This window comes from Entelurus aequoreus, linkage group LG04 (genome assembly GCF_033978785.1).
Source record: "Entelurus aequoreus isolate RoL-2023_Sb linkage group LG04, RoL_Eaeq_v1.1, whole genome shotgun sequence".
Classification (NCBI taxonomy): Eukaryota; Metazoa; Chordata; class Actinopteri; order Syngnathiformes; family Syngnathidae; genus Entelurus; species Entelurus aequoreus.
In genome coordinates, this window is record NC_084734.1 from 78,191,314 (window position 1) to 78,217,316 (window position 26,003).

Here is a 26,003-nt window from a genome sequence, read left to right on the forward strand (position 1 = left end):
TTCATTTGGATTAGGTGACTATTTCAAAGTACTGTGAAACACATTGCACCGCAGATGTTTTAAGGCAAGGCACATTGGCACCCTCTGTTTAGGGTGTTATTTCACTGCTGCGCTAATGCACTTTTTTTTTTTTTACACTCGATGACTCAAAAGAACAGAGATGTATTGCAATTAAGGACACAAATATAAAAACGACCATTCACACTCTCATTTACTCTTAGTTAACATAACATGCATGATTTGGGGTGTGGATGGACAATCAAGCTCCACACATGCAGAGATGCCCAAACTGAGATTTGAACTCTAAATCTCCTGACTGCGCGGCCACACTGCAAACAACTTCCACAAAATTAGATATACTTATTTGTTAGATTAATGGCCCTTTTTAAATAAAACTGAGCATTTTTGCATCCATTAAGACATGTTTAGACAAGTGTTAAGGCCACACTGACGGGAAAAATATAGAATTATAAGGAAAAACCTAAACAGTCTGAGGCCAGCAGTCACCATCCCTGTCCTTAATTAATCAGTAACATACAGCAATTGTATTGGATCTAACGTGTATTTAATATCTATAGTCCGCTGTTGTGAATGTTTTTGTCTGGTGGGTGGGCAGTCGAGAGCGGACGCCTGGGCGAGCTGGTCTTCATCAACCAAATCAGGTTCTTGACACATGGAACGTCCCCTCCCTGGTAGAGAAAAAGCCTGAGCCTGAGCTCGTGTGAGAGGTTGAGAAGTTCCAACTAGACATAGTCAGAGTTACCTCAACCCACAGTTTGGGTTCTGGAAACAAACTCCTCAAAGGGCTGAACCTTGTTCTACTCTGGAGTTTCTGGTGTAGGCTTTTATTAGCCCTCACAACTCGGTTCCTACGTGTTAGGGTCATCCCCAAAGAACGCGAAGGTTACTTCCCTATGCCTTTCGGTTGGGGAAAGGGTCCTGATGTCATTTGTGCATACGGACCTATTAGCATTTCATAGTACCTAATCTTTTTAGAGTCTATCAGGTGGGTGCTGGAGAGCATGCCTACTGGTGCCTCCATAGTTCTACTGGGAGACATCAATGCCCATGTTGGCATTGACAGTGTGACCTGGAGTGGCGTGATTGGGAGGAACGGCGGCCCTGATCTAGACCTGTGCGGTGTTATGTCATTAGACATCTGTGCTAACCACAGTTCGGCCATAACAAACACCCAGTTCAAACATAAGGATGTCAATAAGTGCACCTGGAACCAGGACACCATAGGCTACAGGTACTGTTTATGATCGACTTTGTAGTTAAAGTTAAAGTACCAATGATTGTCACACACACACTAGGTGTGGCAAAATTATTCTCTTCGCATTTGACCCATCACCCTTGATCAACCCCTGAGAGGTAAGGGGAGCAGTGGGCAGCAGCGGTGGCCGCGCCCAGGAATAATTTTTGGTGATTTAACTCCCAATTCCAACCCTTGATGCTAAGTGCCAAGCAGGGAGGTAGTGGGTCCCATTTTTATAGTCTTTGGTATGACTCGGCCGGAGTTAGAACTCACAACCTAGCGATCTCAGGGCGGACAACTAACCACAAGGCCACTGAGTAGGTGTACTTGTATCATCAGACCTGCATCCACATGTTTTGGTTCATTTGTTTTATGGCCAGAATCTCTAGGCGTTGAGGTTGTCCAGTTTAGGATCTTAGCTCTGCTATTTCCTGATGATGCTGTCTTGATCAAGCTGTAATCTCAGGGGCAGTTCGCAGCTAAGTGTAAAACTTCTGAGAGAAGACTTAGAACCTCCAAATCTGACGCCATGGTTCCCAGTCGGAAAAAAGTGACTTGCATCCTTTGGGTTGACAGTGAGAATGAGTGCCAGTATCTTGGGGTATTGTTCATGAGTGAGAGAAGGCGAGAGCATGAGCTCAACAGGCCAATCAGGGCAGCATCTACATTAATGTGGTTGCTGTACTGTACCGTCGTGACTAAAGAGCTGAGTTGGAAGAAAAAGCTCTCGATTTACTGGTCAATCTACATTCCTACCCTCACCTATGATCATTAACTTTAGGTAGTGACCGAAAGAACAAGATTGCGGGTAAAGCGCACACATTTACTTTCCTCCGCAAGGTGGCTGGACTCTCCCTCAGAGATAGGGTTTAAAGTTGAGGTGGCTTGGACAACTAGTCCCCATACTTCCTTGACGCCTCCCTGGTGAGATGTTCTACCAGAAGGAGTACACTGGGTAGACCCAGGACACGGGAGAGGGATTGTCTAACACTTGGCTTGGTAATGCCTCAGTGTTCCTCCGGTGGAACTGGAAGAGGTGGATGGAGACCAGGAAGTTTGGGCTTCCCTATTGAGGCTGCTGTCCTCGCGACCCACATAAGAAGAAGGATGGCTGGATGGATCTAGAACAGTGGTTCTTAACCTTGTTGGAGGTACCGAACCCCACCAGTTTCATATGCGCATTCACCGAACCCTTCTTTAGTGAAAAATAAAATGTTTTTTTTCAAATTCAAGACAAAGTTATATGTTTTTGGTAACACTTTAGTATGAGGAACATATTCTAAATAACAAAGACTTAATTTAGAGTTATTTGGTTAGGGTTAGGGATAGAGGGTTAGGGCCAGGGTTAGAGGGTTAGGGTTATAATAAGGCCATGCCGAATAAGGCATTAATAAGTACTTAATAATGACTAGTTAAGAGCCAATATGTTACGAATTTGCATGTTAATAAGCAACTAATTAATGGTGAATATGTTCCCCATACTAAAGTGTTACCATGTTTTTTTTACTGGTGCACAAAATTAACCATGCATGAACATCACCTTGTTCAAACAACAAAACCAACACAGTGCATAAACTCACAACAAATTACACACCTGCAAATCAGTCTGACTTCTGCTTTTGCCGTATCTGTAATACGCCGATAGGGAGAAGTTTTTATTTACACGATGATTAAGGTGTGTTTTGACCTCCGCCGAACCCCTGAGCTCGACTCACCGAACCCCCAGGGTTCGATCGAACCCAGGTTAAGAACCACTGATCTAGTAGTTACCTGAAACATATTGCCGCAAACACACATTTCTTATATTTTGTTGAGAGCCAAACTAGCACTCATTGCTTTATTGGGTCATGTTGCTGAAAGACAGAGAGAAATGAAGAGCTCCACTCTGGGTTATATGTTTTTATGCAGCAGCCGTAGATGCATAAGACAAATTTAAAACATATGCAGGTCTGGAGCATCTAAAAATATAGCCTGAGTTGAGGCAGGCCATATGAAATCCAACTCAGCTAATCCAAAGCCAGCACATGGGTTGAATACCCAGTTGCTGGTTGTGTTTTACTCCTTCTGTTGTCCTTGATTATCATTTAGGGTGTCTCATTATTCAAGCTGTTGTTTGTTGTGGTGTGCAGCTTCCCTGCATGTCCCATTAGCATTGCCACCCGCCCCCCACTTGCAAGATCAACCACTGCTGGTACATACTGTACATACTGTATTTCTATTTTTTTCCTGCTGGGAATTTAGTCTGTAGAAAACTAGCTATTTGGCGGGAGAGTGTAACACTCACCAGCTTGCACTTTCATCTGACAAAAGAAGAATTGCTCCAGCCTGACCTTCCCATCAACACATATTTCCTGGGCCATGCAAATATCCATTTCATTATAAAGGGAATGGCAAAAAAAATGCAACTAATGAAAAGCTTGTGTTTTAGTTTATTTCAAACATGCATACAGTTACAATATGATACATCATATATTTCAAGTTGCTTATTACATTATGTTCGATATATAGATAATATGCCTATCACAGTTATGAAGTATATTTTTAATTCAGTTTTACACACTAAGAAACAATAATAGTCATATGTTATTCATTATTTTGCTGAAAAAATGTGCAGTTATACAACATGGCTATGCAGGTTATCTTTCCGATATTTTTTCAATGCAACTGTAGTCTCTGATGTCTCTTAAAGGCTTACTGAAACCCACTACTACCGACCACGCAGTCTGATAGTTTATATATCAATGATGAAATCTTAACATTGCAACACATGCCAATACGGCCGGGTTAACTTATAAAGTGACATTTAAAATTTCCCTGGAAATATCCGTCTGAAACGTCGCGGTATGATGACGTATGCGCGTGACGTAGTCAGTTAAACGGAAGTTATGGTACCCCGTAGAATCCTATACAAAAAGCTCTGTTTTCATTTCATAATTCCACAGTATTCTGGACATCTTTTGCAATTTGTTTAATGAACAATGAAGGCTGCAAAGAAGAAAGTTGTAGGTGGGATCGGTGTATTAGCAGCGGACTACAGCAACACAACCAGGAGGACTTTGTTGGAGAGCAGACGCGCTAGCCGGCGACCTCACCTTGACTTCCTACGTCTCCGGGCCGCCAAATGCATCGGGTGAAGTCCTTCGTCCTTCCGCCGATCGCTGGAACGCAGGTGAGCACGGGTGTTGATGAGCAGATGAAGGCTGGCTGGCGTAGGTGGAGAGCTAATGTTTTTAGCATAGCTCTGTGCGGTCCGGTTGCTAAGTAGGCTTCAATGGCGTCGTTAGCACAGCATTGTTAACCTTCGCCAGCCTGGAAAGCATTAACCGTGTATTTACATGTCCACGGTTTAATAGTATTGTTGATTTTCTATCTATCCTTCCAGTCAGGGGTTTATTTTTTTTTTTCTATATGCAGTTAAAGCACGATGCTATCACGTTAGCTCGTAGCTAAAGCGTTTCGCCGATGTATTGTCGTGGAGATAAAAGGCACTGAATGTCCATTTCGCGTTCTCGACTCTCATTTTCAAGAAGATATAGTATCCGAGGTGGTTTAAAATACAAATCCATGATCCACAATAGAAAAAGGAGAGAGTGTGGAATCCAATGAGCCAGCTTGTACCTAAGTTACGGTCAGAGCGAAAAAAAATATGTATTTCACTGCATTTTAGTCCGTCACTCTAACGTTCCTCGTCCACGAATCTTTCATCCTCGCTCAAATTAATGGGGTAATGGTCCGAATAGCTCTAGCTGCGTTGAAAACAATAGGAAAATATGAGGGAGTGAACAACTGACAACGTCACGCTACTTCCGGTAGGGGCAAGGTTTTTTTTTATCAGAGACCAAAAGTTGCGAACTTTATCGACGTTGTTCTATACTAAATCCTTTCAGCAAAAATATGGCAATATCGCAAAATGATCAAGTATGACACATAGAATGGATCTGCTATTCCCGTTTAAATAAAAAAAATTCATTTCAGTAGGCCTTTAACTTCTGTCTGTGACTCTTCACCCACACCAAGCTGCAAAAGCAAACATAATTGTTACTTATTGCTATTTAATTTCCTACAGGAAATAATTTGGTTAAAAGCCTATTGAAATTATTTTTTTTTATTTAAACGGGGATAGTAGATCCATTCTATGTGTCATACTTGATCATTTTGCGATATTGCCATATTTTTGCTGAAAGGATTTAGTATAGAACAACGACGATAAAGTTCGCAACTTTTGGTCTCTGATAAAAAAAAAGCCTTGCCCCTACCGGAAGTAGCCTGACGACACCAGAGGAAGGACTGTTAACATTTTCCTATTGTTTACACCAGCAGCGAGAGAGATTCGGACCGAGAAAGCGACGATTACCCCATTAATTTGAGCGAGGATGAAAGATTTGTGGATGAGTAACGTAAAAGTGAAGGACTAGCGTGCAGTGCAGAACGTATCTTTTTTCGCTCTGACCGTAACTTAGGTACAAGGGCTCAATGGATTCCACACTCTCTCCTTTTTCTATTGTGGATCACGGATTTGTATTTTAAACCACCTCGGATACTATATCCTCTTGAAAATGAGAGTCGAGAACGCGAAATGGACATTCACAGTGACTTTTATCTCCACGACAATACATCGGTGAAGCACTTTAGCTACTGAGTTAACGTGATAGCATCGGGCTTTACTGCATATAGAAACAAAACAAATAAGTCCCTGACTGGAAGGATAGATAGAAGATCAACAATACTACCAAACTCTGGACATGTAACTACACGGTTAATGCTTTCCAGCTTGGCGAAGCTTAGCAATGCTGTTGCTAACGACGCCATTGAAGGTAACTTAGCTACGGACCCTCGACAGAGCTATGCTAAAAACATTAACTCTGCACCTACGCCAGCTCTCATCTGCTCATCAACACCCGTGCTCACCTGCGTTCCAGCGATCGACTGTACGGCGAAGGACTTCACCCGATCACCGATGCGGTTGGCGGCCCGGAGACGGAGGAAGTCAAGGTGAGGTCGTTCGGCTAGCGCGTCTGCTATCCTCAAAGTCCTCCTGGTTGTGTTGCTGTAGTCCGCCGCTAATACACCGATCCCACCTACAACTTTCTTCTTTGCAGTCTCCATTGTTCATTAAACAAATTGCAAAAGATTCACCAACACAGATGTCCAGAATACTGTGGAATTTTGAGATGAAAACAGAGCTTTTTGTATTGGATTCAATGTGCTCCGAATACTTCCGCTTCAACCGTTGACGTCACGTGCAAACGTCATCATATCAAAACGTTTTCAGCCGGAAGTTTGCCGGGAAATGTATAATTGCACTTTATAAGTTAACCCGGCCGTATTGGCATGTGTTGCAATGTTAAGTTTTCATCATTGATATATAAACTATCAGACTGCGTGGTCGGTAGTAGTGGGTTTCAGTAGGCCTTTAAAGCTTGGGTACCTAAGTTATATTCTTTAACTAAAAACACAAAAACATATTAGCATCATACAGTGTATCGTAAAGATTGTACGTCTGCCTGCTGTCAGTGCTAAATCAGGTATTTTAGTAAATAAAACCCCGGAAGACAAAATCATTTGTATTCGTGGCGGTCAACCCCTCCAGATCCGACCACACGATTTACAGTTTGAATTCTGCCTGGTGACACAAGATTCAAGTACTCCAGCTTTGAAAAAATGTTGGTGAACGAAATCCTTCAAAATTCCACAAACGTGCCACACCTCCCTCCACAATATGTTTTAATTGCTGATGTGGGTTTATTGATTTTAAAATGCGCCAGAAAATAACCTGTTCTGTACACGAACGTGGGTCATGTTTTCTACCGTGTACACACTGCAGTTCGAGTGGAATCATGTTTTGCGTGAATGTGGTCAAGTCACAGACTCATTCCGTTTATATAAGTAAAGTGAAGTGAAGTGAATTATATTTATATAGCGCTTTTCTCTAGTGACTCAAAGCGCTTTTACATAGTGAAACCCAATATCTAAGTTACATTTAAACCAGTGTGGATGGCACTGGGAGCAGGTGGGTAAAGTGTCTTGCCCAAGGACACAACGGCAGTGACTAGGATGGCGGAAGCGGGGATCGAACCTGGAACCCTTAAGTTGCTGGCACGGCCACTCTACCAACCGAGCTATACCGCCCCACATATAAGACATGTGATTTTTTTTGTAATGTGAATGGCTACATGAAATGATTAGATCTAACGAAAAATGTAAATTGTGCTTCATACCCAGCAGTGTGAAAATAGCCAAAGTCACACCATGTCGAAGTAGCTTCTGTAGTAGAATTTCTGACCTTTGAACTATATTTCCTGTCTATTAAGAATGTCTGCTCATTTCATTTCTCTTCTATTCTATACCATTGAATAGACCAGATGTAGGACAAAGTTGAATATGAAGTCGTGCCAACCTGTCTACAAAATGTTTTGATTGTCTAAGTATGATTAAGGGATTCAAGGATGTTGCAAAACAAACATGTTGAAAACCACAAGACCGTGACGCACGAGGAAAACAGATTGATGCACGAAGAAACAGATAAAATGGTCAGGAGACCAGGACTCTAGAGAGATTGCTTTTGTTGTGTGTCCTCCGGAGGACGTTTTGTTTGTCTGCAGGGACAGCTCAATCCAACTTGCACTTTTAACTAAGGGTAAATAAACTTTTTGTACTAAACTCACTTTTGTTGCTGTTTAAGCTTCGGACAATCCACTACACTTCCTGATGGAAAATGTTAAATGAAATGACTTGTGAGACAGCACACCTTTGCTGGATTTACAGCTGCATCACTCATCTTCTCCGGCCATCAAAACACATTCAATTTTAATTACCATAGAAATATTTTATTTAAAATTAGAAGCAAAATAAATAAATGGTAAATGGGTCGTACTTGTATAGCACTTGTCTACCTTTTTAAGGAACTCAAAGCGCTTTGACACTATTTTCCACATTCACCCATTCACACACACACATTCACACATTCACACACTGATGGCGGGAGCTGCCATGCACGGCGCTAACCAGGCCCATCAGAAGCAAGGGTGAAGTGTCTTGCTCAAGGACACAACGGACGTGACTAGGATGGTAGAAGGTGGGGATTGAACCAGCAACCCTCAGATTGCTGGCACGGCCACTCTCCCAACTTCGCCACGCCGTCCCCAAATACATACACAAATGTGCAAGATTTTAAATGCCCAACCGGTTATAAACAGGGAAGTACTGTACTGTTATCCCAGAAATGTGAACTGGTCTTTAATGACTTTCCTACGTCAAAATTACAGTATCTCAGTGGTGTGCCGTCAGGGCCAGCAAGGCCTTCTCTGCTGGCCTAACATAACCAGAAATCATGATCATAATTAAAGATAAATGTATTTTTTTTATTTACTTTCCCTAAATATTTAAAAGTATTCATATTCTCTTCATGTCATATTATGCTCCTTCCAGTGCTGTTGTTTTTAGTTGAGGGTTTTTATCCAATCAGAATTCAGCTAGCTTATGTTGCCATGCTGTACGAAATTCTGCCCGGGCCTTCAGAATCAACAATGCAGAAGTCTATGTACTTTAAGTGAACGGGCACATACAGTTGATAGACAGTTGCGATAGCCAATCAGATCACGAGTTGTTGTCAGTAAGGCCTTCTAGAAAGTGTTTAATATGTTTTTTGCAATTTTAATTTTGACAGTACCACATAAGATATGTGTGGAAGTTTCCTCCTAGCAGGTTTGGTGGATCACACACGTCAGCTGGAGACCGTTGTTCTGGTTTGACAAAGGTTTTATTTTTCCACAATATATTCCCATGACTCTCGACATTTCAGTCCTCCTGTCAGAAAAATTGTATTTAAATTATCAAAAAACTTTCCGTTCTGAGTTCTCAATGAACAGAAAAGAAGCTGTCTTCGTTGCACCAAGCCAAACGCTTGGAAGATTCCGCTGTGTACGGTGGAATGAGACGGGAGGGGTCCTCCATTGTCCTCGAAAACCTGATCAAGCTGAATCCAGGACAAGCCCAAGCCGGAGGGATCTTCTTCTTTTGTCTTCAATGTGACCGAAAACAATGACTGTTTACATACTCCCCATTATTGTTGAGACAGATTTTGTTGCGTAAACATTGAACATCTAAATAAAAGAGGAGACAGAAACCTTCTTCGTCAGAGCGTGGTGCAAGACTGTGCAGAGAGTACAGTGGCCATGTCTCTCCTCAATATTGAGTCCAAATTTAATTCTGTGTCTGTTTGATTCCTTGCCTTTTGTCTTGTTCAATAGATGTCATCAGTGTTTGAACCTGACACCTCCTCTGTGTCATGCCTCCCCTCCTCCTGCTCCCGGCCGCTTACTGTTAAAGACAACAGGTGATTAGATTAACACGTACCACCTGTGAAATCTAATCACCTGCCAGCTGTGTCTCGCCGTCAGTACATGCCCCGCCCCTATCTGATGGTGCTCGTCCTCAGCACCATAGACAGAGGCGGTGACCTTTGCTCCTGCAAGCGCACTGGCCACACCTCCCTCCACAATATGTTTTAATTGCTGATGCGGGTTTATTGATTTTAAAATGCGCCAGAAAATAACTTGTTTTGTACACTGTTGAGGTGATTCAATGTTCAGTGGTCCGTAAATATGTTTCTGTATAGTATTTCTCCAGCAATGGTCATGTGGTGACATACATTATCGTATTTTGAGAGGTAATCATTAATGTCGGACATCACTGAAGGCCTAGGTGGGAAACGCACGGCCCGCCACTGCAGTATCTCAAAAGTTTTACAATTCAGAACTTTCAATTGCAAGCACATCACACCAGACCCAAGTGTATCGCACTCAAGCTCAGTTTATTGAGCATCAAAGAATAACCACATGTACTTGCCTTAGGTTTTGGTTTTTTTTGGGGTGGGGGGACAACACACACCAAATGTTCCTGAATATGAAACAAAAACAAGAAACTATATGTTATAATGAAAAACTGGAAATATGTGATGTACCATAACCATAAACATATATAAGACAGACCCATCTTGTCCAATACCTGTTCATGTTGTCATTAACTGTGCAATACAAATCATAACTGTGTTGTTTTCGAACTTGGCCAAACCTTTGCGACCCTTTATCACAAACACATCTCTGTGACACAGCTGCATCTCTCCAGGTCACTGTGTGCGTGAGTGAAATTAAAAAAGGCCCTCTTGGGGAGAATTTGTTTTGGACTACCTATTGATGTACAAACCCCGTTTCCATATGAGTTGGGAAATTGTGTTAGATGTAAATATAAACGGAATACAATGATTTGCAAATCATTTTCAACCCATATTCAGTTGAATATGCTACAAAGACAACATATTTGATGTTCAAACTGATAAACTTTTTTTTTTTGCAAATAATCATTAACTTTAGAATTTGATGTGACAAAGAAGTTGGGAAAGGTGGCAATAAATACTGATAAAGTTGAGGAATGCTCATCAAACACTTATTTGGAACATCCCACAGGTGAACAGGCAAATTGGGAACAGGTGGGTGCCATGATTAGGTATAAAAGTAGATTCCATGAAATGCTCAGTCATTCACAATCAAGGATGTTGCGAGCGTCACCACTTTGTCAACAAATGCGTGAGCAAATTGTTGAGCAGTTTAAAAAAACCTTTCTCAACCAGCTATTGCAAGGAATTTAGGGATTTCACCATCTACGGTCCGTAATATCATCAAAGGGTTCAGAGAATCTGGAGAAATCACTGCACGTAAGCAGCTAAGCCCGTGACCTTCCATCCCTCAGGCTGTACTGCATCAACAAGCGACATCAGTGTGTAAAGGATATCACCACATGGGCTCAAGAAACCCACTGTCAGTAACTACAGTTGGTCGCTACATCTGTAAGTGCAAGTTAAAACTCTCCTATGCAAGGCGAAAACCGTTTATCAACAACACCCAGAAACGCCGTCGGCTTCGCTGGGCCTGAGCTCATCTAAGATGGACTGATACAAAGTGGAAAAGTGCTCTGTGGTCTGACGAGTCCACATTTCAAATTGTTTTTGGAAACTGTGGACGTCGTGTCCTCCGGACCAAAGAGGAAAAGAACCATCCGGATTGTTATAGGCGCAAAGTTGAAAAGCCAGCATCTGTGATGGTATGGGGGTGTATTAGTGCCCAAGACATGGGTAACTTACACATCTGTGAAGGCGCCATTAATGCTGAAAGGTACATACAGGTTTTGGAGCAACATATGTTGCCATCCAAGCAAGGGTAAGTCCATAATGTGCTAAATGCTTGATTTATTGTGCGATTGTGTTTGATTTGACTTGAACATTTTAATTGGTGTACTGCGATCATTCTCAATTATTTTCTGTCACGCCTATTCTCAGAAGAAGACAATATTTCATGTCCTCCAGCCCCACCTCCACACTATAAATAGTATCATTTGTCTATAAAATTGTTATAAGTACACCTCTGCAAAACATTGCATCCTTATTAGTATTGAAGAAAACAACACACCAGCCTTTCCTCGTCTACCACCATAGTCATAATGAAGCCAAGCTCTACATACACTTCATCATATTTCCTCATCTTAGCTTCCGGGCTACTTTCTTATGTTTTATTCTCTCCATCTGTCACCGCCTTTCTTTTCATCCTTGTTAAATATTTTTCCATTGTGTCTCTTTGGGTTTTTTTCACTGTCACAGTCAATTTTTGCGAGCGTCAACATGCATTATCACGATATAACGATAGTAGGGATGTCCGTTATTAACGGCCGATAAATGCTTTAAAATGTAATATCGTAAATTATCGGTATCGGTTTCAAAATTATCGGTATCGGTTTCAAAAAGTAAAATTTATGACTTTTTAAATCGCCGCTGTGTACACGGACGTAGGGAGAAGTACAGAGCGCCAATAAACCTTAAAGGCACTGCCTTTGTGTGTCGGCCCAGTTACATAATATCTACGGCTTTTCACACACACACAAGTGAATGCAAGGCATCCTTGGTCAACAGCCATACAGGTAACACTGAGGGTAGCCGTATAAACAACTTTAACACTGTTACAAATATGCGCCACACTGTGAACCCACACCAAACAAGAATGACAAACACATTTCGGGAGAACTTCCGCACCGTAACACAACATAAACACAACAGAACAAATACCCAGAACCCCTTGCAGCACTAACTCTTTCGGGACGCTACAATATACACCCCCCACTACGCCCTACTCCCCCCCCCCCTCCCCCACCTCAACCCCGCCCACCTCAACCTCCTCATGCATGTCACAAATTCCAAGCTGCTGTTTTGAGGCATGTTAAAAAAAATAATGCACTTTGTGACTTCAATAATAAATATGGCAGTGCCATGTTGGCATTTTTTTCCATAACTTGAGTTGATTTATTTTGGAAAACCTTGTTACATTGTTTAATGCATCCAGCGGGGCATCACAACAAAATTGGGCATAACAATGTGTTAATTCCACGACTGTATGTATCGGTATCGGAATCAGTAATTAAGAGTTGGACAATATCGGGTATCGGCAAAAAAGCCATTATCGGACATCTCTAAATGATAGCATTAAAAACTACATCAAATTTACATCATTTATATCGTACATTTTGCCACACAACATGTATAACTTCACCTCTATCGCTAGTTTTGAAGCCAAAATACCTCCATTCTCCTTCTATTGTCTCCACACTGGTTCCGCTTGTAAGTGCTCTGTGTGTGTGTGTTGACTTACATGCGCCTCGGCTCATATTACCAGCTATGTCACCACGGCACGCCGATACGTTTTTCAAAGGTGGTGTAATACCTATTTTAATTAGTTTTTACCGCGGTGCTTTATTAGTACCGCTTAGGGCTGGGTGATATATCGATTTTGTAAGATATATCAATATTTTTTTAAACAAGATATGAATATAAAAAATATCGTAACATCGATATAATTTATTTCACGTTAAAATGACCAAACGCCGCTTATTTGATGATTTAATGAACACTTAGTGACTAACATTCTCTGTGAACCTTTTCAATCCGGTTTCAGGGCAAATCACTCTACGGAGACAGCCCTCGCAAAAATGACTAATGATCTATTGCTAACGATGGATTCTGATGCGTCATCTATGTTGCTGCTTCTTGATCTTAGCGCCGCTTTCGATACCGTCGATCATAATATTTTATTAGAGCGTATCAAAACACGTATTGGTATGTCAGACTTAGCCTTGTCTTGGTTTAACTCTTATCTTACTGACAGGATGCAGTGCGTCTCCCATAACAATGTGACCTCGGACTATGTCAAGGTAACGTGCGGAGTTCCCCAGGGTTCGGTTCTTGGCCCTGCACTCTTTAGTATTTACATGCTGCCGCTGGGTGACATCATACGCAAGTACGGTGTTAGCTTTCACTGTTATGCTGATCACACCCAACTCTACATGCCCCTAAAGCTGACCAACACGCCGGATTGTAGTCAGCTGGAGGCGTGTCTTAATGAAATTAAACAATGGATGTCCGCTAACTTTTTGCAACTCAACGCTAAGAAAACGGAAATGCTGATTATCGGTCCTGCTAGACACCAGCATCTATTTAATAATACCACCTTAACATTTGACAACCAAACAATTAAACAAGGAGACTCGGTAAAGAATCTGGGTATTATCTTCGACCCAACTCTCTCGTTTGAGTCACACATTAAGAGTGTTACTAAAACGGCCTTCTTTCATCTCCGTAATATCGCTAAAATTCGTTCCATCTTGTCCACTAGCGACGCTGAGATCATTATTCATGTGTTCGTTACGTCTCGTCTTGATTACTGTAACGTATTATTTTCGGGCCTCCCTATGTCTAGCATTAAAAGATTACAGTTGGTACAAAATGCGGCTGCAAGGCTTTTGACAAAAACAAGAAAGTTTGATCATATTACGCCTATACTGGCTCACCTGCACTGGCTTCCTGTGCACTTAAGATGCGACTTTAAGGTTTTACTACTTACGTATAAAATACTACACGGTTTAGCTCCAGCCTATCTCGCCGATTGTATTGTACCATATGTCCCGGCAAGAAACCTGCGTTCAAAGAACTCCGGCTTATTAGTGATTCCCAGAGCCAAAAAAAAGTCTGCGGGCTATAGAGCGTTTTCTATTCGGGCTCCAGTACTCTGGAATGCCCTCCCGGTAACAGTTGGAGATGCTACCTCAGTAGAAGCATTTAAGTCCCATCTTAAAACTCATTTGTATAATCTAGCCTTTAAATAGACCCCCTTTTTAGACCAGTTGATTTGCCGTTTCTTTTCTTTTCTCTTCTGCCCCCCTCTCGCTTGTGGAGGGGGAGACACACAGGTCCGGTGGCCATGGATGAAGTGCCGGCTGTCCAGAGTCGGGACCCGGGGTGGACCGCTCGCCTGTGCATCGGTTGGGGACATCTCTGCGCTGCTGACCCGTCTCCGCTCGGCTGTGGACTGGACTCCCGCTGATGTGTTGGATCCACTGTGGACTGGACTTTCACAATGTTATGTCAGACCCACTCGACATCCGTTGCTTTCGGTCTCCCCTAGAGGGGGGGGGGAGGGGGGGTTACCCACATATGCGGTCCTCTCCAAGGTTTCTCATAGTCATTCACCGACGTCCCACTGGGGTGAGTTTTTCCTTGCCCGTATGTGGGCTCTGTACCGAGGATGTCGTTGTGGCTTGTACAGCCCTTTGAGACACTTGTGATTTAGGGCTATATAAATAAACATTGATTGATTGATTGATTTGTTGTGTTCCTTCTTCTCCACCGCTCCCCTACTATGATGAGTCACAATTGGTTGAGATTAGGCCAATCAGAGGCAAGCTAGGGCGGGTCATGGACAGACATCCCAAATGACGATGTTTGTAGTCGAGTTGTAGAAGAGAAGAGAGAATTTTCAAGCGGGCGATTTATATATTAAAAAAACTAATGGAAGATGGCAGAGAGATTCTGTTATGTCCTGCTGCCCGGATCATATTTCTGTTTATGTTTTCTAGTCATTTATGTTTTTCTGCTAGTCTTGGACTCCTTCTTAGTATCTGTTTAAGCACCTCTGAGTTTGGTTACCATAGTAACTAATTACGTTCACCTGCCGCTGGGGTTCCCGACACGCACCTGTTGGTCATCATTGACATTATTATTTAAAGCCTGCCTTCTCAGTCAGTCGTTCTGGCTTCTTTGTTTTGCATCCCGCGACTGCCACGTAGGTTTGTTCTCGTTTCCTAAACTCCTGCTAGTAGATACAATCTGTGCTAAGTGTTAGCCTTAGCTTCCGGTGCGCTCGGCACCTCGTACTGTCGGGTTGTTTTCTGTTTTGTACCAGTTTTGTCTTATTTGATAATTAAATCATGTCGTTACCTGCAAGTCCTGTCCGGTTTTCGTCCTTTGCATCTTGGGAGAACAAAAATCCCGCAGCACCATGCGCCCCGAACGTGACAGATTCTCTACCTTAGATTTTTCTTTTAGCGATGTAGACCACGTCCAGGAAACCCACAATGCATCTACCTGGCCACATTTGGACAAATGTATGCATTTGGATAAAACAATGGCCAACATTTGAGTTGTTTACCACGCAAGCCCAACTCAAAACCGCTCTCGACATGGAAGACGTGGAATACACATTTAAGAACACATACGATTGTGGACATGTGATGACTTTTGCTACAGTATACCCTGTCCAAATGCTCCATTTCATTTTCATTGGTGTTTTACAACAAGACAGTAGCTGACATTGTGTTCATTATTTCTACTCTTTATATTTTGACATTGAATAGTTTAATCATTTTGAAACAAACAACAAGATCATAGTCGCACCATTAAGTCAAGTCACTTACTTGGCGCTGACCACAGACGTGTGGTCTAGTACAGGGGTCGGCAGCCCAAAATGTTGAAGGAGCCATATCGGACCAAAAATACAAAAACAAATCTGTCTGGAGCCGCAAAAAAATTAAAAGCCATATTACATACATATAGTGTGTCATGAGATATAAATTTAATTAAGAGGACTTAAAGGAAACTAAATGAGCTCAAATATACCTACAAATGAGGCATAATGATGCAATATGTACATATAGCTAGCCTAAATAGCATGTTAGCATCGATTAGCTTGCAGTCATGCAGTGACCAAATATGCCCGATTAGCACTCCACACAAGTCAATAACATCAACAAAACTCACCTTCGTGCATTCATGCACAAGGTTAAAAGTTTGGTGGACAAAATGAGACAGAAAAAGAAGTGGCATAAAACACGTCCTAAAAAGTCGGAGAAAGTTATACACTACGGTGAGTTCAATGACCGCCAAAATTAGTAGGACAAAACGGCGCTCGCCAAATACTCGAATCAGTGAAGCATGTTTAATATAAACAGTGTGCTTTATAACAATTAGGGAGGTTTGTGTCATGTTTGTCCCCCTACAGAAACCATATTAAAACAAAGAGTATATTTTTTTCCCCTCATCTTTTTCCATTTTTCATACATTTTTGAAAAAGCTCCAGAGCCACTAGGGCGGCGCTAAAGAGCCGCATGCGGCTCTAGAGCCGCGGGTTCCCGACCCCTGGTCTAGTAGGACCACAGAGCCGTACCTGTGTGACAGTCCATTACATCGTCGACTGGGAATTAAAAAGTGCCTGCCTGCAAATGTATTTTTTATCTGAGTTTGATACATTTTGTATTATTTGCACAGCCATGTTATTTATTTTATGTAGAAAGAATATGTTTCTATTTTATTTATACATTCTTTGTTTTTGTATTTTATTTATGTTATGTAATCATGTGCTACTTAATCAGTTTATTTTCTGTGCTGTTAATACTAGGGATGTCCGATAATGGCTTTTTGCCGATATCCGATATTCCGATATTGTCCAACTCTTTAATTACCGATACTGATATCAACCGATACCGATATCAACCGATACTGATATATACAGTCGTGGAATTAACACATAATTATGCCTAATTTGGACAACCAGGTATGGTGAAGATAAGGTCCTTTTTAAAAAAATTAATCAAATAAAATAAGATAAATAAATTAAAAACATTTTCTTGAATAAAAAAGAAAGTAAAACAATATAAAAACAGTTACATAGAAACTAGTAATTAATGAAAATGAGTAAAATTAACTGTTAAAGGTTAGTATTAGTGGACCAGCAGCACGCACAATCATGTGTGCATACGGACTGTATCCCTTGCAGACTGTATTGATATATATTGATATATAATGTAGGAACCAGAATATTAATAACAGTGTTTTTTATGTTGATTTTGTCACACCGTCTTGTCTTGGTTTTTTCTGTCTTGTGATTTGCATGTTTTATTTTGAAAAGCAACTCCTCATAGGTCCTTCCTCTTGTGTCACCAGTCTGACGTCATCCCTGATCCTTGATCCTTGTTTCTACCTGTTTCCCATTACCCTCATGTTCCATATAAGACCATGCCTCCCCTTGTTCTGTGCCAGATTGTCTCGAGCTTTCGTGCCTGTCTAGCCTCCATGTTCATGTCCATGTCCATGTCCATGCCTTGCCTCGTCCCACGTCTACGTCTTTGTATCCAGAAATTCCCACGCTGTAATTTTGAGTTAACTTTTTCTCCTCCCTCAGAGCGACTTTTGTTATCTAGCCTTTTTTCAACCGCGGTGGTGAGTTGATTTTTTCCAAATGATCTTCCTTCCTCAAAGTTTTTGAGTGATTTTTTGTTTACATTTATTAGAATAAGATTAGAAGAGTTATTTTTATAGTCATTATTTTCTTCCTCCTGTTGGAACGTTTTTTGTTAAAGTTTTTGATAGCAGATAATTATAATTTGTCTTTATTTTTAAATTCCTCCTTTTGGAGTGCTTTTCGGTTTTCCCTTTTTGGAATCTTGTTTCGCTGTCTGTTTTTGTGACTCATAGTATTTTGAATATACTCTGCTCTGGAGGTTAAAGAGTTTTCAAAATAAAAGCTTTATTTCGAATCCCATCTCTGTATCTGAGTCCCTTCCTTCGTCCAAGCCTGACAGATTTAATTTTTTTTTTTAAATACAAACACACATACTGTATACACATACTGTACATATACATTCACTGTACAAACATACATATACACATACTGTACATATACAAGTACATATGCGTACATACACTCATGCACATAATCACGTTTCATCAAACATATATTAATGTTGTTGCCCTAGAGTAAATTGGGTATAACACATGGCACTCTGAAAAAGCTTAACCTATTGTTACTATAACAATCTACAAGGTTAATGTAGGTTGCTTCTCTTTCTTCCCCCCCCATTTTTCTGCATTCTTTCGTATCTCAAGTTATCATTACGTATATGTATTGTTGCATTTGAACAATTGTATTGTTGATAATAAAGGTAAAGTACTGGTATTGTTCATTATCAATAGCGCTATTTCTATTGGTATTTGTATTGCTCCATTTTTAGTGTAATAATGCTCATTGTCATTTCTGTATTATTTTTTATTTTCGCTAACTGCTTATTTGCTATTACTTTTACCATCATATTTGTACATGTCGTATTTGCTGATGTTGCTCTATTGTTGTTGTTGTTGTGTTTGCTGTTCTCTCTGTCTAATCCCCCTCTTGTCCCCACAATTCCCCCCTCTGTCTTCCTTTTTTTCTCTTTCTATCCCCTCCTGCTCCGGCCCGGCTGCACCAAACGATAATATAAATACATTTAATAAAGTCAAATACAAATAAGGCAACAAGAGAAGTATCCTACACTTCTCTTTTGTAAAGTAAATCTGAACAGCCGATATGGGCATCTACATCAACTATATGATTTGCCTGAGAAGCTGGACAGGACAAAAAAAAAAAAAGAAAAAAAAAAGAAAGAAAACGATACCGATAATAAAAAAACGATACCGATAATTTCCGACATTACATTTTAAAGCATTTATCGGCCGATAATATCGGCCTGCCGATATTATCGGACATCTCTAGTTAATACCCATCTTGACTAACTGGGTTTATAGAAGTGCCACTGACTGTTTACAGAATCAATCAATCAATCAATCAATGTTTATTTATATAGCCCTAAATCACAAGTGTCTCAAAGGGCTGTACAAGCCACAACGACATCCTCGGTACAGAGCCCACATACGGGCAAGGAAAAACTCACCCCAGTGGGACGTCGGTGAATGACTATGAGAAACCTTGGAGAGGACCGCATATGTGGGTAACCCCCCCCCTCTAGGGGAGACCGAAAGCAACGGATGTCGAGTGGGTCTGACATAACATTGTGAAAGTCCAGTCCACAGTGGATCCAACACATCAGCGGGAGTCCAGTCCACAGCGGGGCCAACAGGAAACCATCCCGAGCGGAGACGGGTCAGCAGCGCAGAGATGTCCCCAACCGATGCACAGGCTAGTGGTCCACCCGGGGTCCCGGCTCTGGACAGCCAGCACTTCATCCATGGCCACCGGACCTATGCAACTCCCCCTCGCAAGGGACAGGGGAGAAGAGGAGAGAAGAAAAGAAACGGCAGATCAACTGGTCTAAAAAAGGGGGGGTCTATTTAAAGGCTAGATTATACAAATGAGTTTTAAGATGGGACTTAAATGCTTCTACTGAGGTAGCATCTCTAACTGTTACCGGGAGGGCATTCCAGAGTACTGGAGCCCGAATAGAAAACGCTCTATAGCCCGCAGACTTTTTTTTGGCTCTGGGAATCACTAATAAGCCGGAGTTCTTTGAACGCAGATTTCTTGTCGGGACATATGGTACAATACAATCGGCGAGATAGGCTGGAGCTAAACCGTGTAATATTTTATACGTAAGTAGTAAAACCTTAAAGTCGCATCTTAAGTGCACAGGAAGCCAGTGCAAGTGAGCCAGTATAGGCGTAATACGATCAAACTTTCTTGTTTTTGTCAAAAGCCTTGCAGCCGCATTTTGTACCAACTGTAATCTTTTAATGCTAGACATAGGGAGGCCCGAAAATAATACGTTACAGTAATCGAGACGAGACGTAACGAACGCATGAATAATGATCTCAGCATCGCTAGTGGACAAGATGGAACGAATTTTAGCGATATTACGGAGATGAAAGAAGGCCGTTTTAGTAACACTCTTAATGTGTGACTCAAACGAGAGAGTTGGGTCGAAGATAATACCCAGATTCTTTACCGAGTCTCCTTGTTTAATTGTTTGGTTGTCAAATGTTAAGGTGGTATTATTAAATAGATGTTGGTGTCTAGCAGGACCGATAATCAGCATTTCCGTTTTCTTAGCGTTGAGTTGCAAAAAGTTAGCGGACATCCATTGTTTAATTTCATTAAGACACGCCTCCAGCTGACTACAGTCCGGCGTGTTGGTCAGCTTTAGGGGCATGTAGAGTTGGGTGTCATCAGCATAACAGTGAAAGCTAACACCGTACTTGCGTATGATGTCACCCAGCGGCAGCATGTAAATACTAAAGAGTGCAGGGCCAAGAACCGAACCCTGGGGAACTCCGCACGTTACCTTGACATAGTCCGAGGTCACATTGTTATGGGAGACGCACTGCATCCTGTCAGTAAGATAAGAGTTAAACCAAGACAAGGCTAAGTCTGACATACCAATACGTGTTTTGATACGCTCTAATAAAATATTATGATCGACGGTATCGAAAGCGGCGCTAAGATCAAGAAGCAGCAACATAGATGACGCATCAGAATCCATCGTTAGCAATAGATCATTAGTCATTTTTGCGAGGGCTGTCTCCGTAGAGTGATTTGCCCTGAAACCGGATTGAAAAGGTTCACAGAGATTGTTAGTCACTAAGTGTTCATTTAGCTGCTGTGCAACAGTTTTTTCGAGAATTTTGGAAATAAACGGAAGGTGGGAGACCGGTCGGTAGTTTACCATGAGGTCAGGATCGAGGTTAGGTCTTTTGAGCAGAGGATGAATAACCGCTTTTTTGAATGCTAGGGGAACAGTGCCGGAGGAAAGTGATAAGTTTATAATATTTAACACTGATGGACCTAATAATACAAACAGTTCCTTGATAAGTTTCCCAGGAAGTGGGTCAAGTAAACATGTTGTTTGTTTTATCCCACTTACACGCTGTAATAATTCCTCTAATGTTATTTCATCAAAAATAGAGAGACTATTTTGGAGAGCAGTGTCCGTCGTATATACAGTCGTATTTGTGTTAATAGAGCCCAGTTGTAGCTGGGATGCGTTGTCTTTAATCTCCTTTCTAATGAGTTCAATTTTCTTATTAAAGAAATTCATAAAATCATCTGCCGAGTGGGTGGAGCTACTGGGAGGAGTCCCTTGTTGGGTTAGCGATGCTACTGTACTAAACAGAAATTTAGGATCGTTTTTGTTGAGGCGGATGAGATTTGAGTAGTATTTAGCAGAACAGTTGTCATTCACTTCAATTTCAGTAAATCTCGCTCAAAAATGAATATCTTTATATAAATATATTCACCAGATCATCAATATATATATCGAATATCGAGTTTGAGTAAAAATATATCGAGATATACTTTTTCGTCCATATTGCCCAGTCCTCGTACCGGTATACCGTACATTCCTAGTTCAATCTTTAAAGCTATTCCTTATGTACGTATGTCGTTCATTTGTTTCCATTCACACATTTTGGAGATAAAGTCCACAAGCAATGACCCATACAAGACTACATCAACGAGCTGAGTTGCACGCTCATGAAATACCAGCATCTATGGTGTAAATAGCTTTACAGTAGAGCTGAGCAGTAATAATTATTTAGTCAGTTGTCAAACTAGAGACGATAACACTGAGAGGGTCTACCCTTTAATGGGGGCTTTAAGTACACAGATCAAGGCAGTTTGTGTCACTCTTTCTTTTTTTCTCCATTCTCCACCATTGTGACTCAGTACCGCGGCAGCGGATCATCCGTGAGCCTATTAATTAGTCCAATCACTGGCAAACAGGCCTGTGTTATCAACGAAGCACAACATTCTTCCAGAGCTGAAATTAAACCATGCACACTGTCCTTGCCAGGGAGAGTAGTAATTTAGCCTCGCATGGACAAACCCCCGCCGCCAAGCAGCACTAAGCGCCATAGTACTGGTGTGACAAAGGAGGAGAGGTCACACACAAAAAAGTGCGGCTTCTATAGCTAAAAAGGCCTTGATGGCCAAGTGATGATGAGCACTTGTGAAAAGCTCTCAGGAGGGCGACTATGACAGAGAAGACGTGAGTCACTGAAGGGTAAATTCTGTGAGATGGTAAGTGAAAAGGGATGAACTGTTAAACATGGTAGAATGGAGTGACAGAGAGCACTTAAAGGCGGTGATTGAGTAGTCTTTTGTGTTGAATAAGTATGTGGCGGTATATATATCGAGACCAACCCATTTGAAAGTACACCATATAGCCAAAAATATTTGGCCACCTGCCTTGACTCACATAGAAACTTGAAGTGCCATCCCATTCCTAACCCATAGGGTTCAATATGATGTCGGTCCACCTTTTGCAGCTATTACAGCTTCAACTCTTCTGGGAAGGCTGTCCACAAGGTTGCGGAGTGCTTTTATAGGAATTTTCGACCCATCCATCCATCCATTTTCTACCGCTTATTCCCTTCGGGGTCGCGGGGGCGCTGGAGCCTATCTCAGCTACAATCGGGCCGAAGGCGGGGTACACCCTGGACGAAGGTCCTGAGTAGTCGTGAGTTCAATCCCGGCCTCGGGATCTTTCTGTGTGGCATTTGCATGTTCTCTCCGTGACTGCGTGGGTTCCCTCCGGGTACTCCGGCTTCCTCCCACCTCCAAAGACATGCACCTGGGGATACGTTGATTGGTAACACTAAATTGGCCCTAGGGTGTGAAAGTGAGTGTGAATGTGAGTGTGAATGTTCGACCATTCTTCCAAAATTGGTGAGGTCACACTGATGTTGGTCGAGAAGGCCTGGCTCTCAGTCTCCGTTCTAATTCATCCCAAAGGTGTTCTATCGGGTTCAGGTCAGGACTCTGCGCAGGCCAGTCAAGTTTATCCACACCAGACTCTGTCATCCATGTCTTTATGGATCTTGCTTTGTGCACTGGTGCACAGTCATGTTGGAAGACCTCTTTGCACTATGCGCTTCAGCGTCCGCTGACCCCACACTGTCAGTTTACGTGGCTTACCACTTCGTGGCTGAGTTGCTGTTGTTCCCGAACTCTTCCATTTTCTTATAATAAAGCCGACAGTTGACTTTGGAATATTTTGGAGCGAGGACATTTCACGACTGGATTTGTTGCACAGGTGGCATCCTATGACAGTTCCACGCTGGAAATCACTGAGCTCCTGAGAGCGGCCCATTCTTTCACTAATGTTTGTAGAAACAGTCGCCATGCCTACGTGCTTGATTTTATACACCTGTGCCAAGTGATTAGGACACCTGATTATGATCATAAGATGTCTTAATGAAATTAAACAATGGATGTCCGCTAACTTTTTGCAACTCAACGCCAAGAAAACGGAAATGCTGATTATCGGTCCTGCTAGACACCAACATCTATTTAATAATACCACCTTAACATTTGACAACCAAACAATTAAACAAGGAGACTCGGTAAAGAATCTGGGTATTATCTTCGACCCAACTCTCTCATTTGAGTCACACATTAAGAGTGTTACTAAAACGGCCTTCTTTCATCTCCGTAATATCGCTAAAATGTGTTCCATTTTGTCCACTAGCGACGTTGAGATCATTATTTATGCGTTCGTTACGTCTCGTCTCGATTACTGTAATGTATTATTTTCGGGTCTCCCTATGTCTAGCATTAAAAGATTACAGTTGGTACAAAATGCGGCTGCTAGACTTTTGACAAGAACAAGAAAGTTTGATCAGATTACGCCTTAACTGGTTTACCTGCACTGGCTTCCTGTGCACTTAAGATGCAACTTTAAGGTTTTACTACTTACGTATAAAATACTACACGGTCAAGCTCCTGCCTATCTTGCCGATTGTATTGTACCATGTGTCCCGGCAAGAAATCTGCGTTCAAAGAACTCCGGCTTATTAGTGATTCCCAGAGCCCCAAAAAAGTCTGCAGGCTATAGAGCGTTTCTATTCGGGCTCCAGTACTCTGGAATGCCCTCCCGGTAACAGTTAGAGATGCTACCTCAGTAGAAGCATTTAAGTCCCATCTTAAAACTCATTGGTATACTCTAGCCTTTAAATAGACCCCCTTTTTAGACCAGTTGATTTGCCGTTTCTTTTCTTTTCTCTTCTGCCCCACTCTCGCTTGTGGAGGGGGAGACACACAGGTCCGGTGGCCATGGATGAAGTGCTGGCTGGGACCCGGGATGGACCGCTCGCCTGTGCATCGGTTGGGGACATCTCTGCGCTGCTGACCCGTCTCCGCTTGGGATGGTTTCCTGCTGGCCCCACTATGGACTGGACTCTCACTATTGTGTTAGATCCACTATGGACTGGACTTTCACAATATTATGTCAGACCCACTCAACATCCATTGCTTTCGGTCTCCCCTAGAGGGGGGGGGTTACCCACATATGCGGTCCTCTCCAAGGTTTCTCATAGTTATTCACATTGACGTCCCACTGGGGTGAGTTTTCCTTGCCCGTATGTGGGCTCTGTACCGCGGATGTCGTTGTGGCTTGTGCAGCCCTTTGAGACACTTGTGATTTAGAGCTATATAAATAAACATTGATTGATTGATTGATTGATTGATTGACCATTTGGATGGGTGGACAAATACTTTTGGCAACATAGTGTATATGGAAACAGTGATTCCCAGCTTAGAGCCTATGTACTCCCCTAAAAATGTAAATGTTGGTAATAAATCCTTCTCTGTTTTTAACTTATTTTGGCGGAGTTGGGTTGTACCTTACTTTATTAAACCCATCCATCACTCAGGTCCACTGAATCAATGGGATGCGGAGGAAAGCAATGTCAGCACAGTGGCACGCAAGGGTAATACCAACAGCCCGTACAAGTCAGTAAGGAGAAGAGCATTGAAGCGGGAATACGTCAGCGCATCTGTCACACAATCTGCATGTGTGACGGCGAAGGTTTCTCTGTGTGAAAACGCAATTCATGTAGTTGACCAGAGTAGTCGGCTGCAGTATGAAAATAAATGCAGTCAGCTAATTAATCTGACTGTATACGCATTTAGCATTTAAATATGCAAGGCTATCCCGTATGGGACTCATCTAGGGGGATCCAAGGGTGAAGTGCTTCAAACCAAGCCCATCTGGAGAGCACCCTCCCTGGGATTCAGTCTCCCGTGGAAGTGAGGAGTGTGGGCACGTCCCACAGATCCACAGCTGCCACACTCTACGGCTCAGCCGGCCAGGTGCTTGTTAAATAAGTTTAAGCCTGGGGGACCTGAACAAAAATGATATGGAAGCGGTCTGGCACTAGAGAGGGAGATGAGAGAGAGCGCGGAAAGAAGAATGTCGGTGAGCAAAACGAGAGTAGAAGGGGATAATTGGGCAGCTAGTAAATTACATGTCTGTGGTAAAGGTGAGACTGTTTCTATGCAAACAAACGTCAAAGATGGGGATTTGATAATATCATTTTTGGAAGTGTTGCACCTGCAGCCTCTTAAAGGAGAACTGCACTTTTTGGGAATGGTGCCTATCGTTCACAATCATAATGAGAGACAAGAAGACCTGTGTATTTTTTTAATGCATCCTAACTCATAAATAAACGTAAATAAATGTCAGCTTACAATGGAGTCAATGGGAGGTCCTCTACCGTATTTTTCGGAGTATAAGTCGTTTCCGGAGTATAAGTCGCACCGGCCGAAAATGCATAATAAAGAAGGAAAAAAACATATATAAGTCTCACTGGAGTATAAGTCGCATTTTT

General features: G+C 42.0%; 1 protein-coding gene and 1 long non-coding RNA gene across 2 annotated transcripts in view; both read right to left on the reverse strand.

Moving 5' to 3' along the window:
- The window catches only part of LOC133649042 (glutamate receptor 3-like), a 540,266-nt gene that overhangs the window by 243,156 nt on the left and 271,107 nt on the right, over window positions 1-26,003 (reverse strand). The gene's annotated exons all lie outside the window — the stretch shown is intronic.
- LOC133649044 (uncharacterized) lies at window positions 10,116-16,502 on the reverse strand. The gene is made up of 3 exons (XR_009825972.1): window positions 16,392-16,502; window positions 16,049-16,144; window positions 10,116-10,156 (listed from the first exon to the last, which is right to left on the reverse strand). It is a non-coding gene; the product is annotated as an uncharacterized LOC133649044 (long non-coding RNA).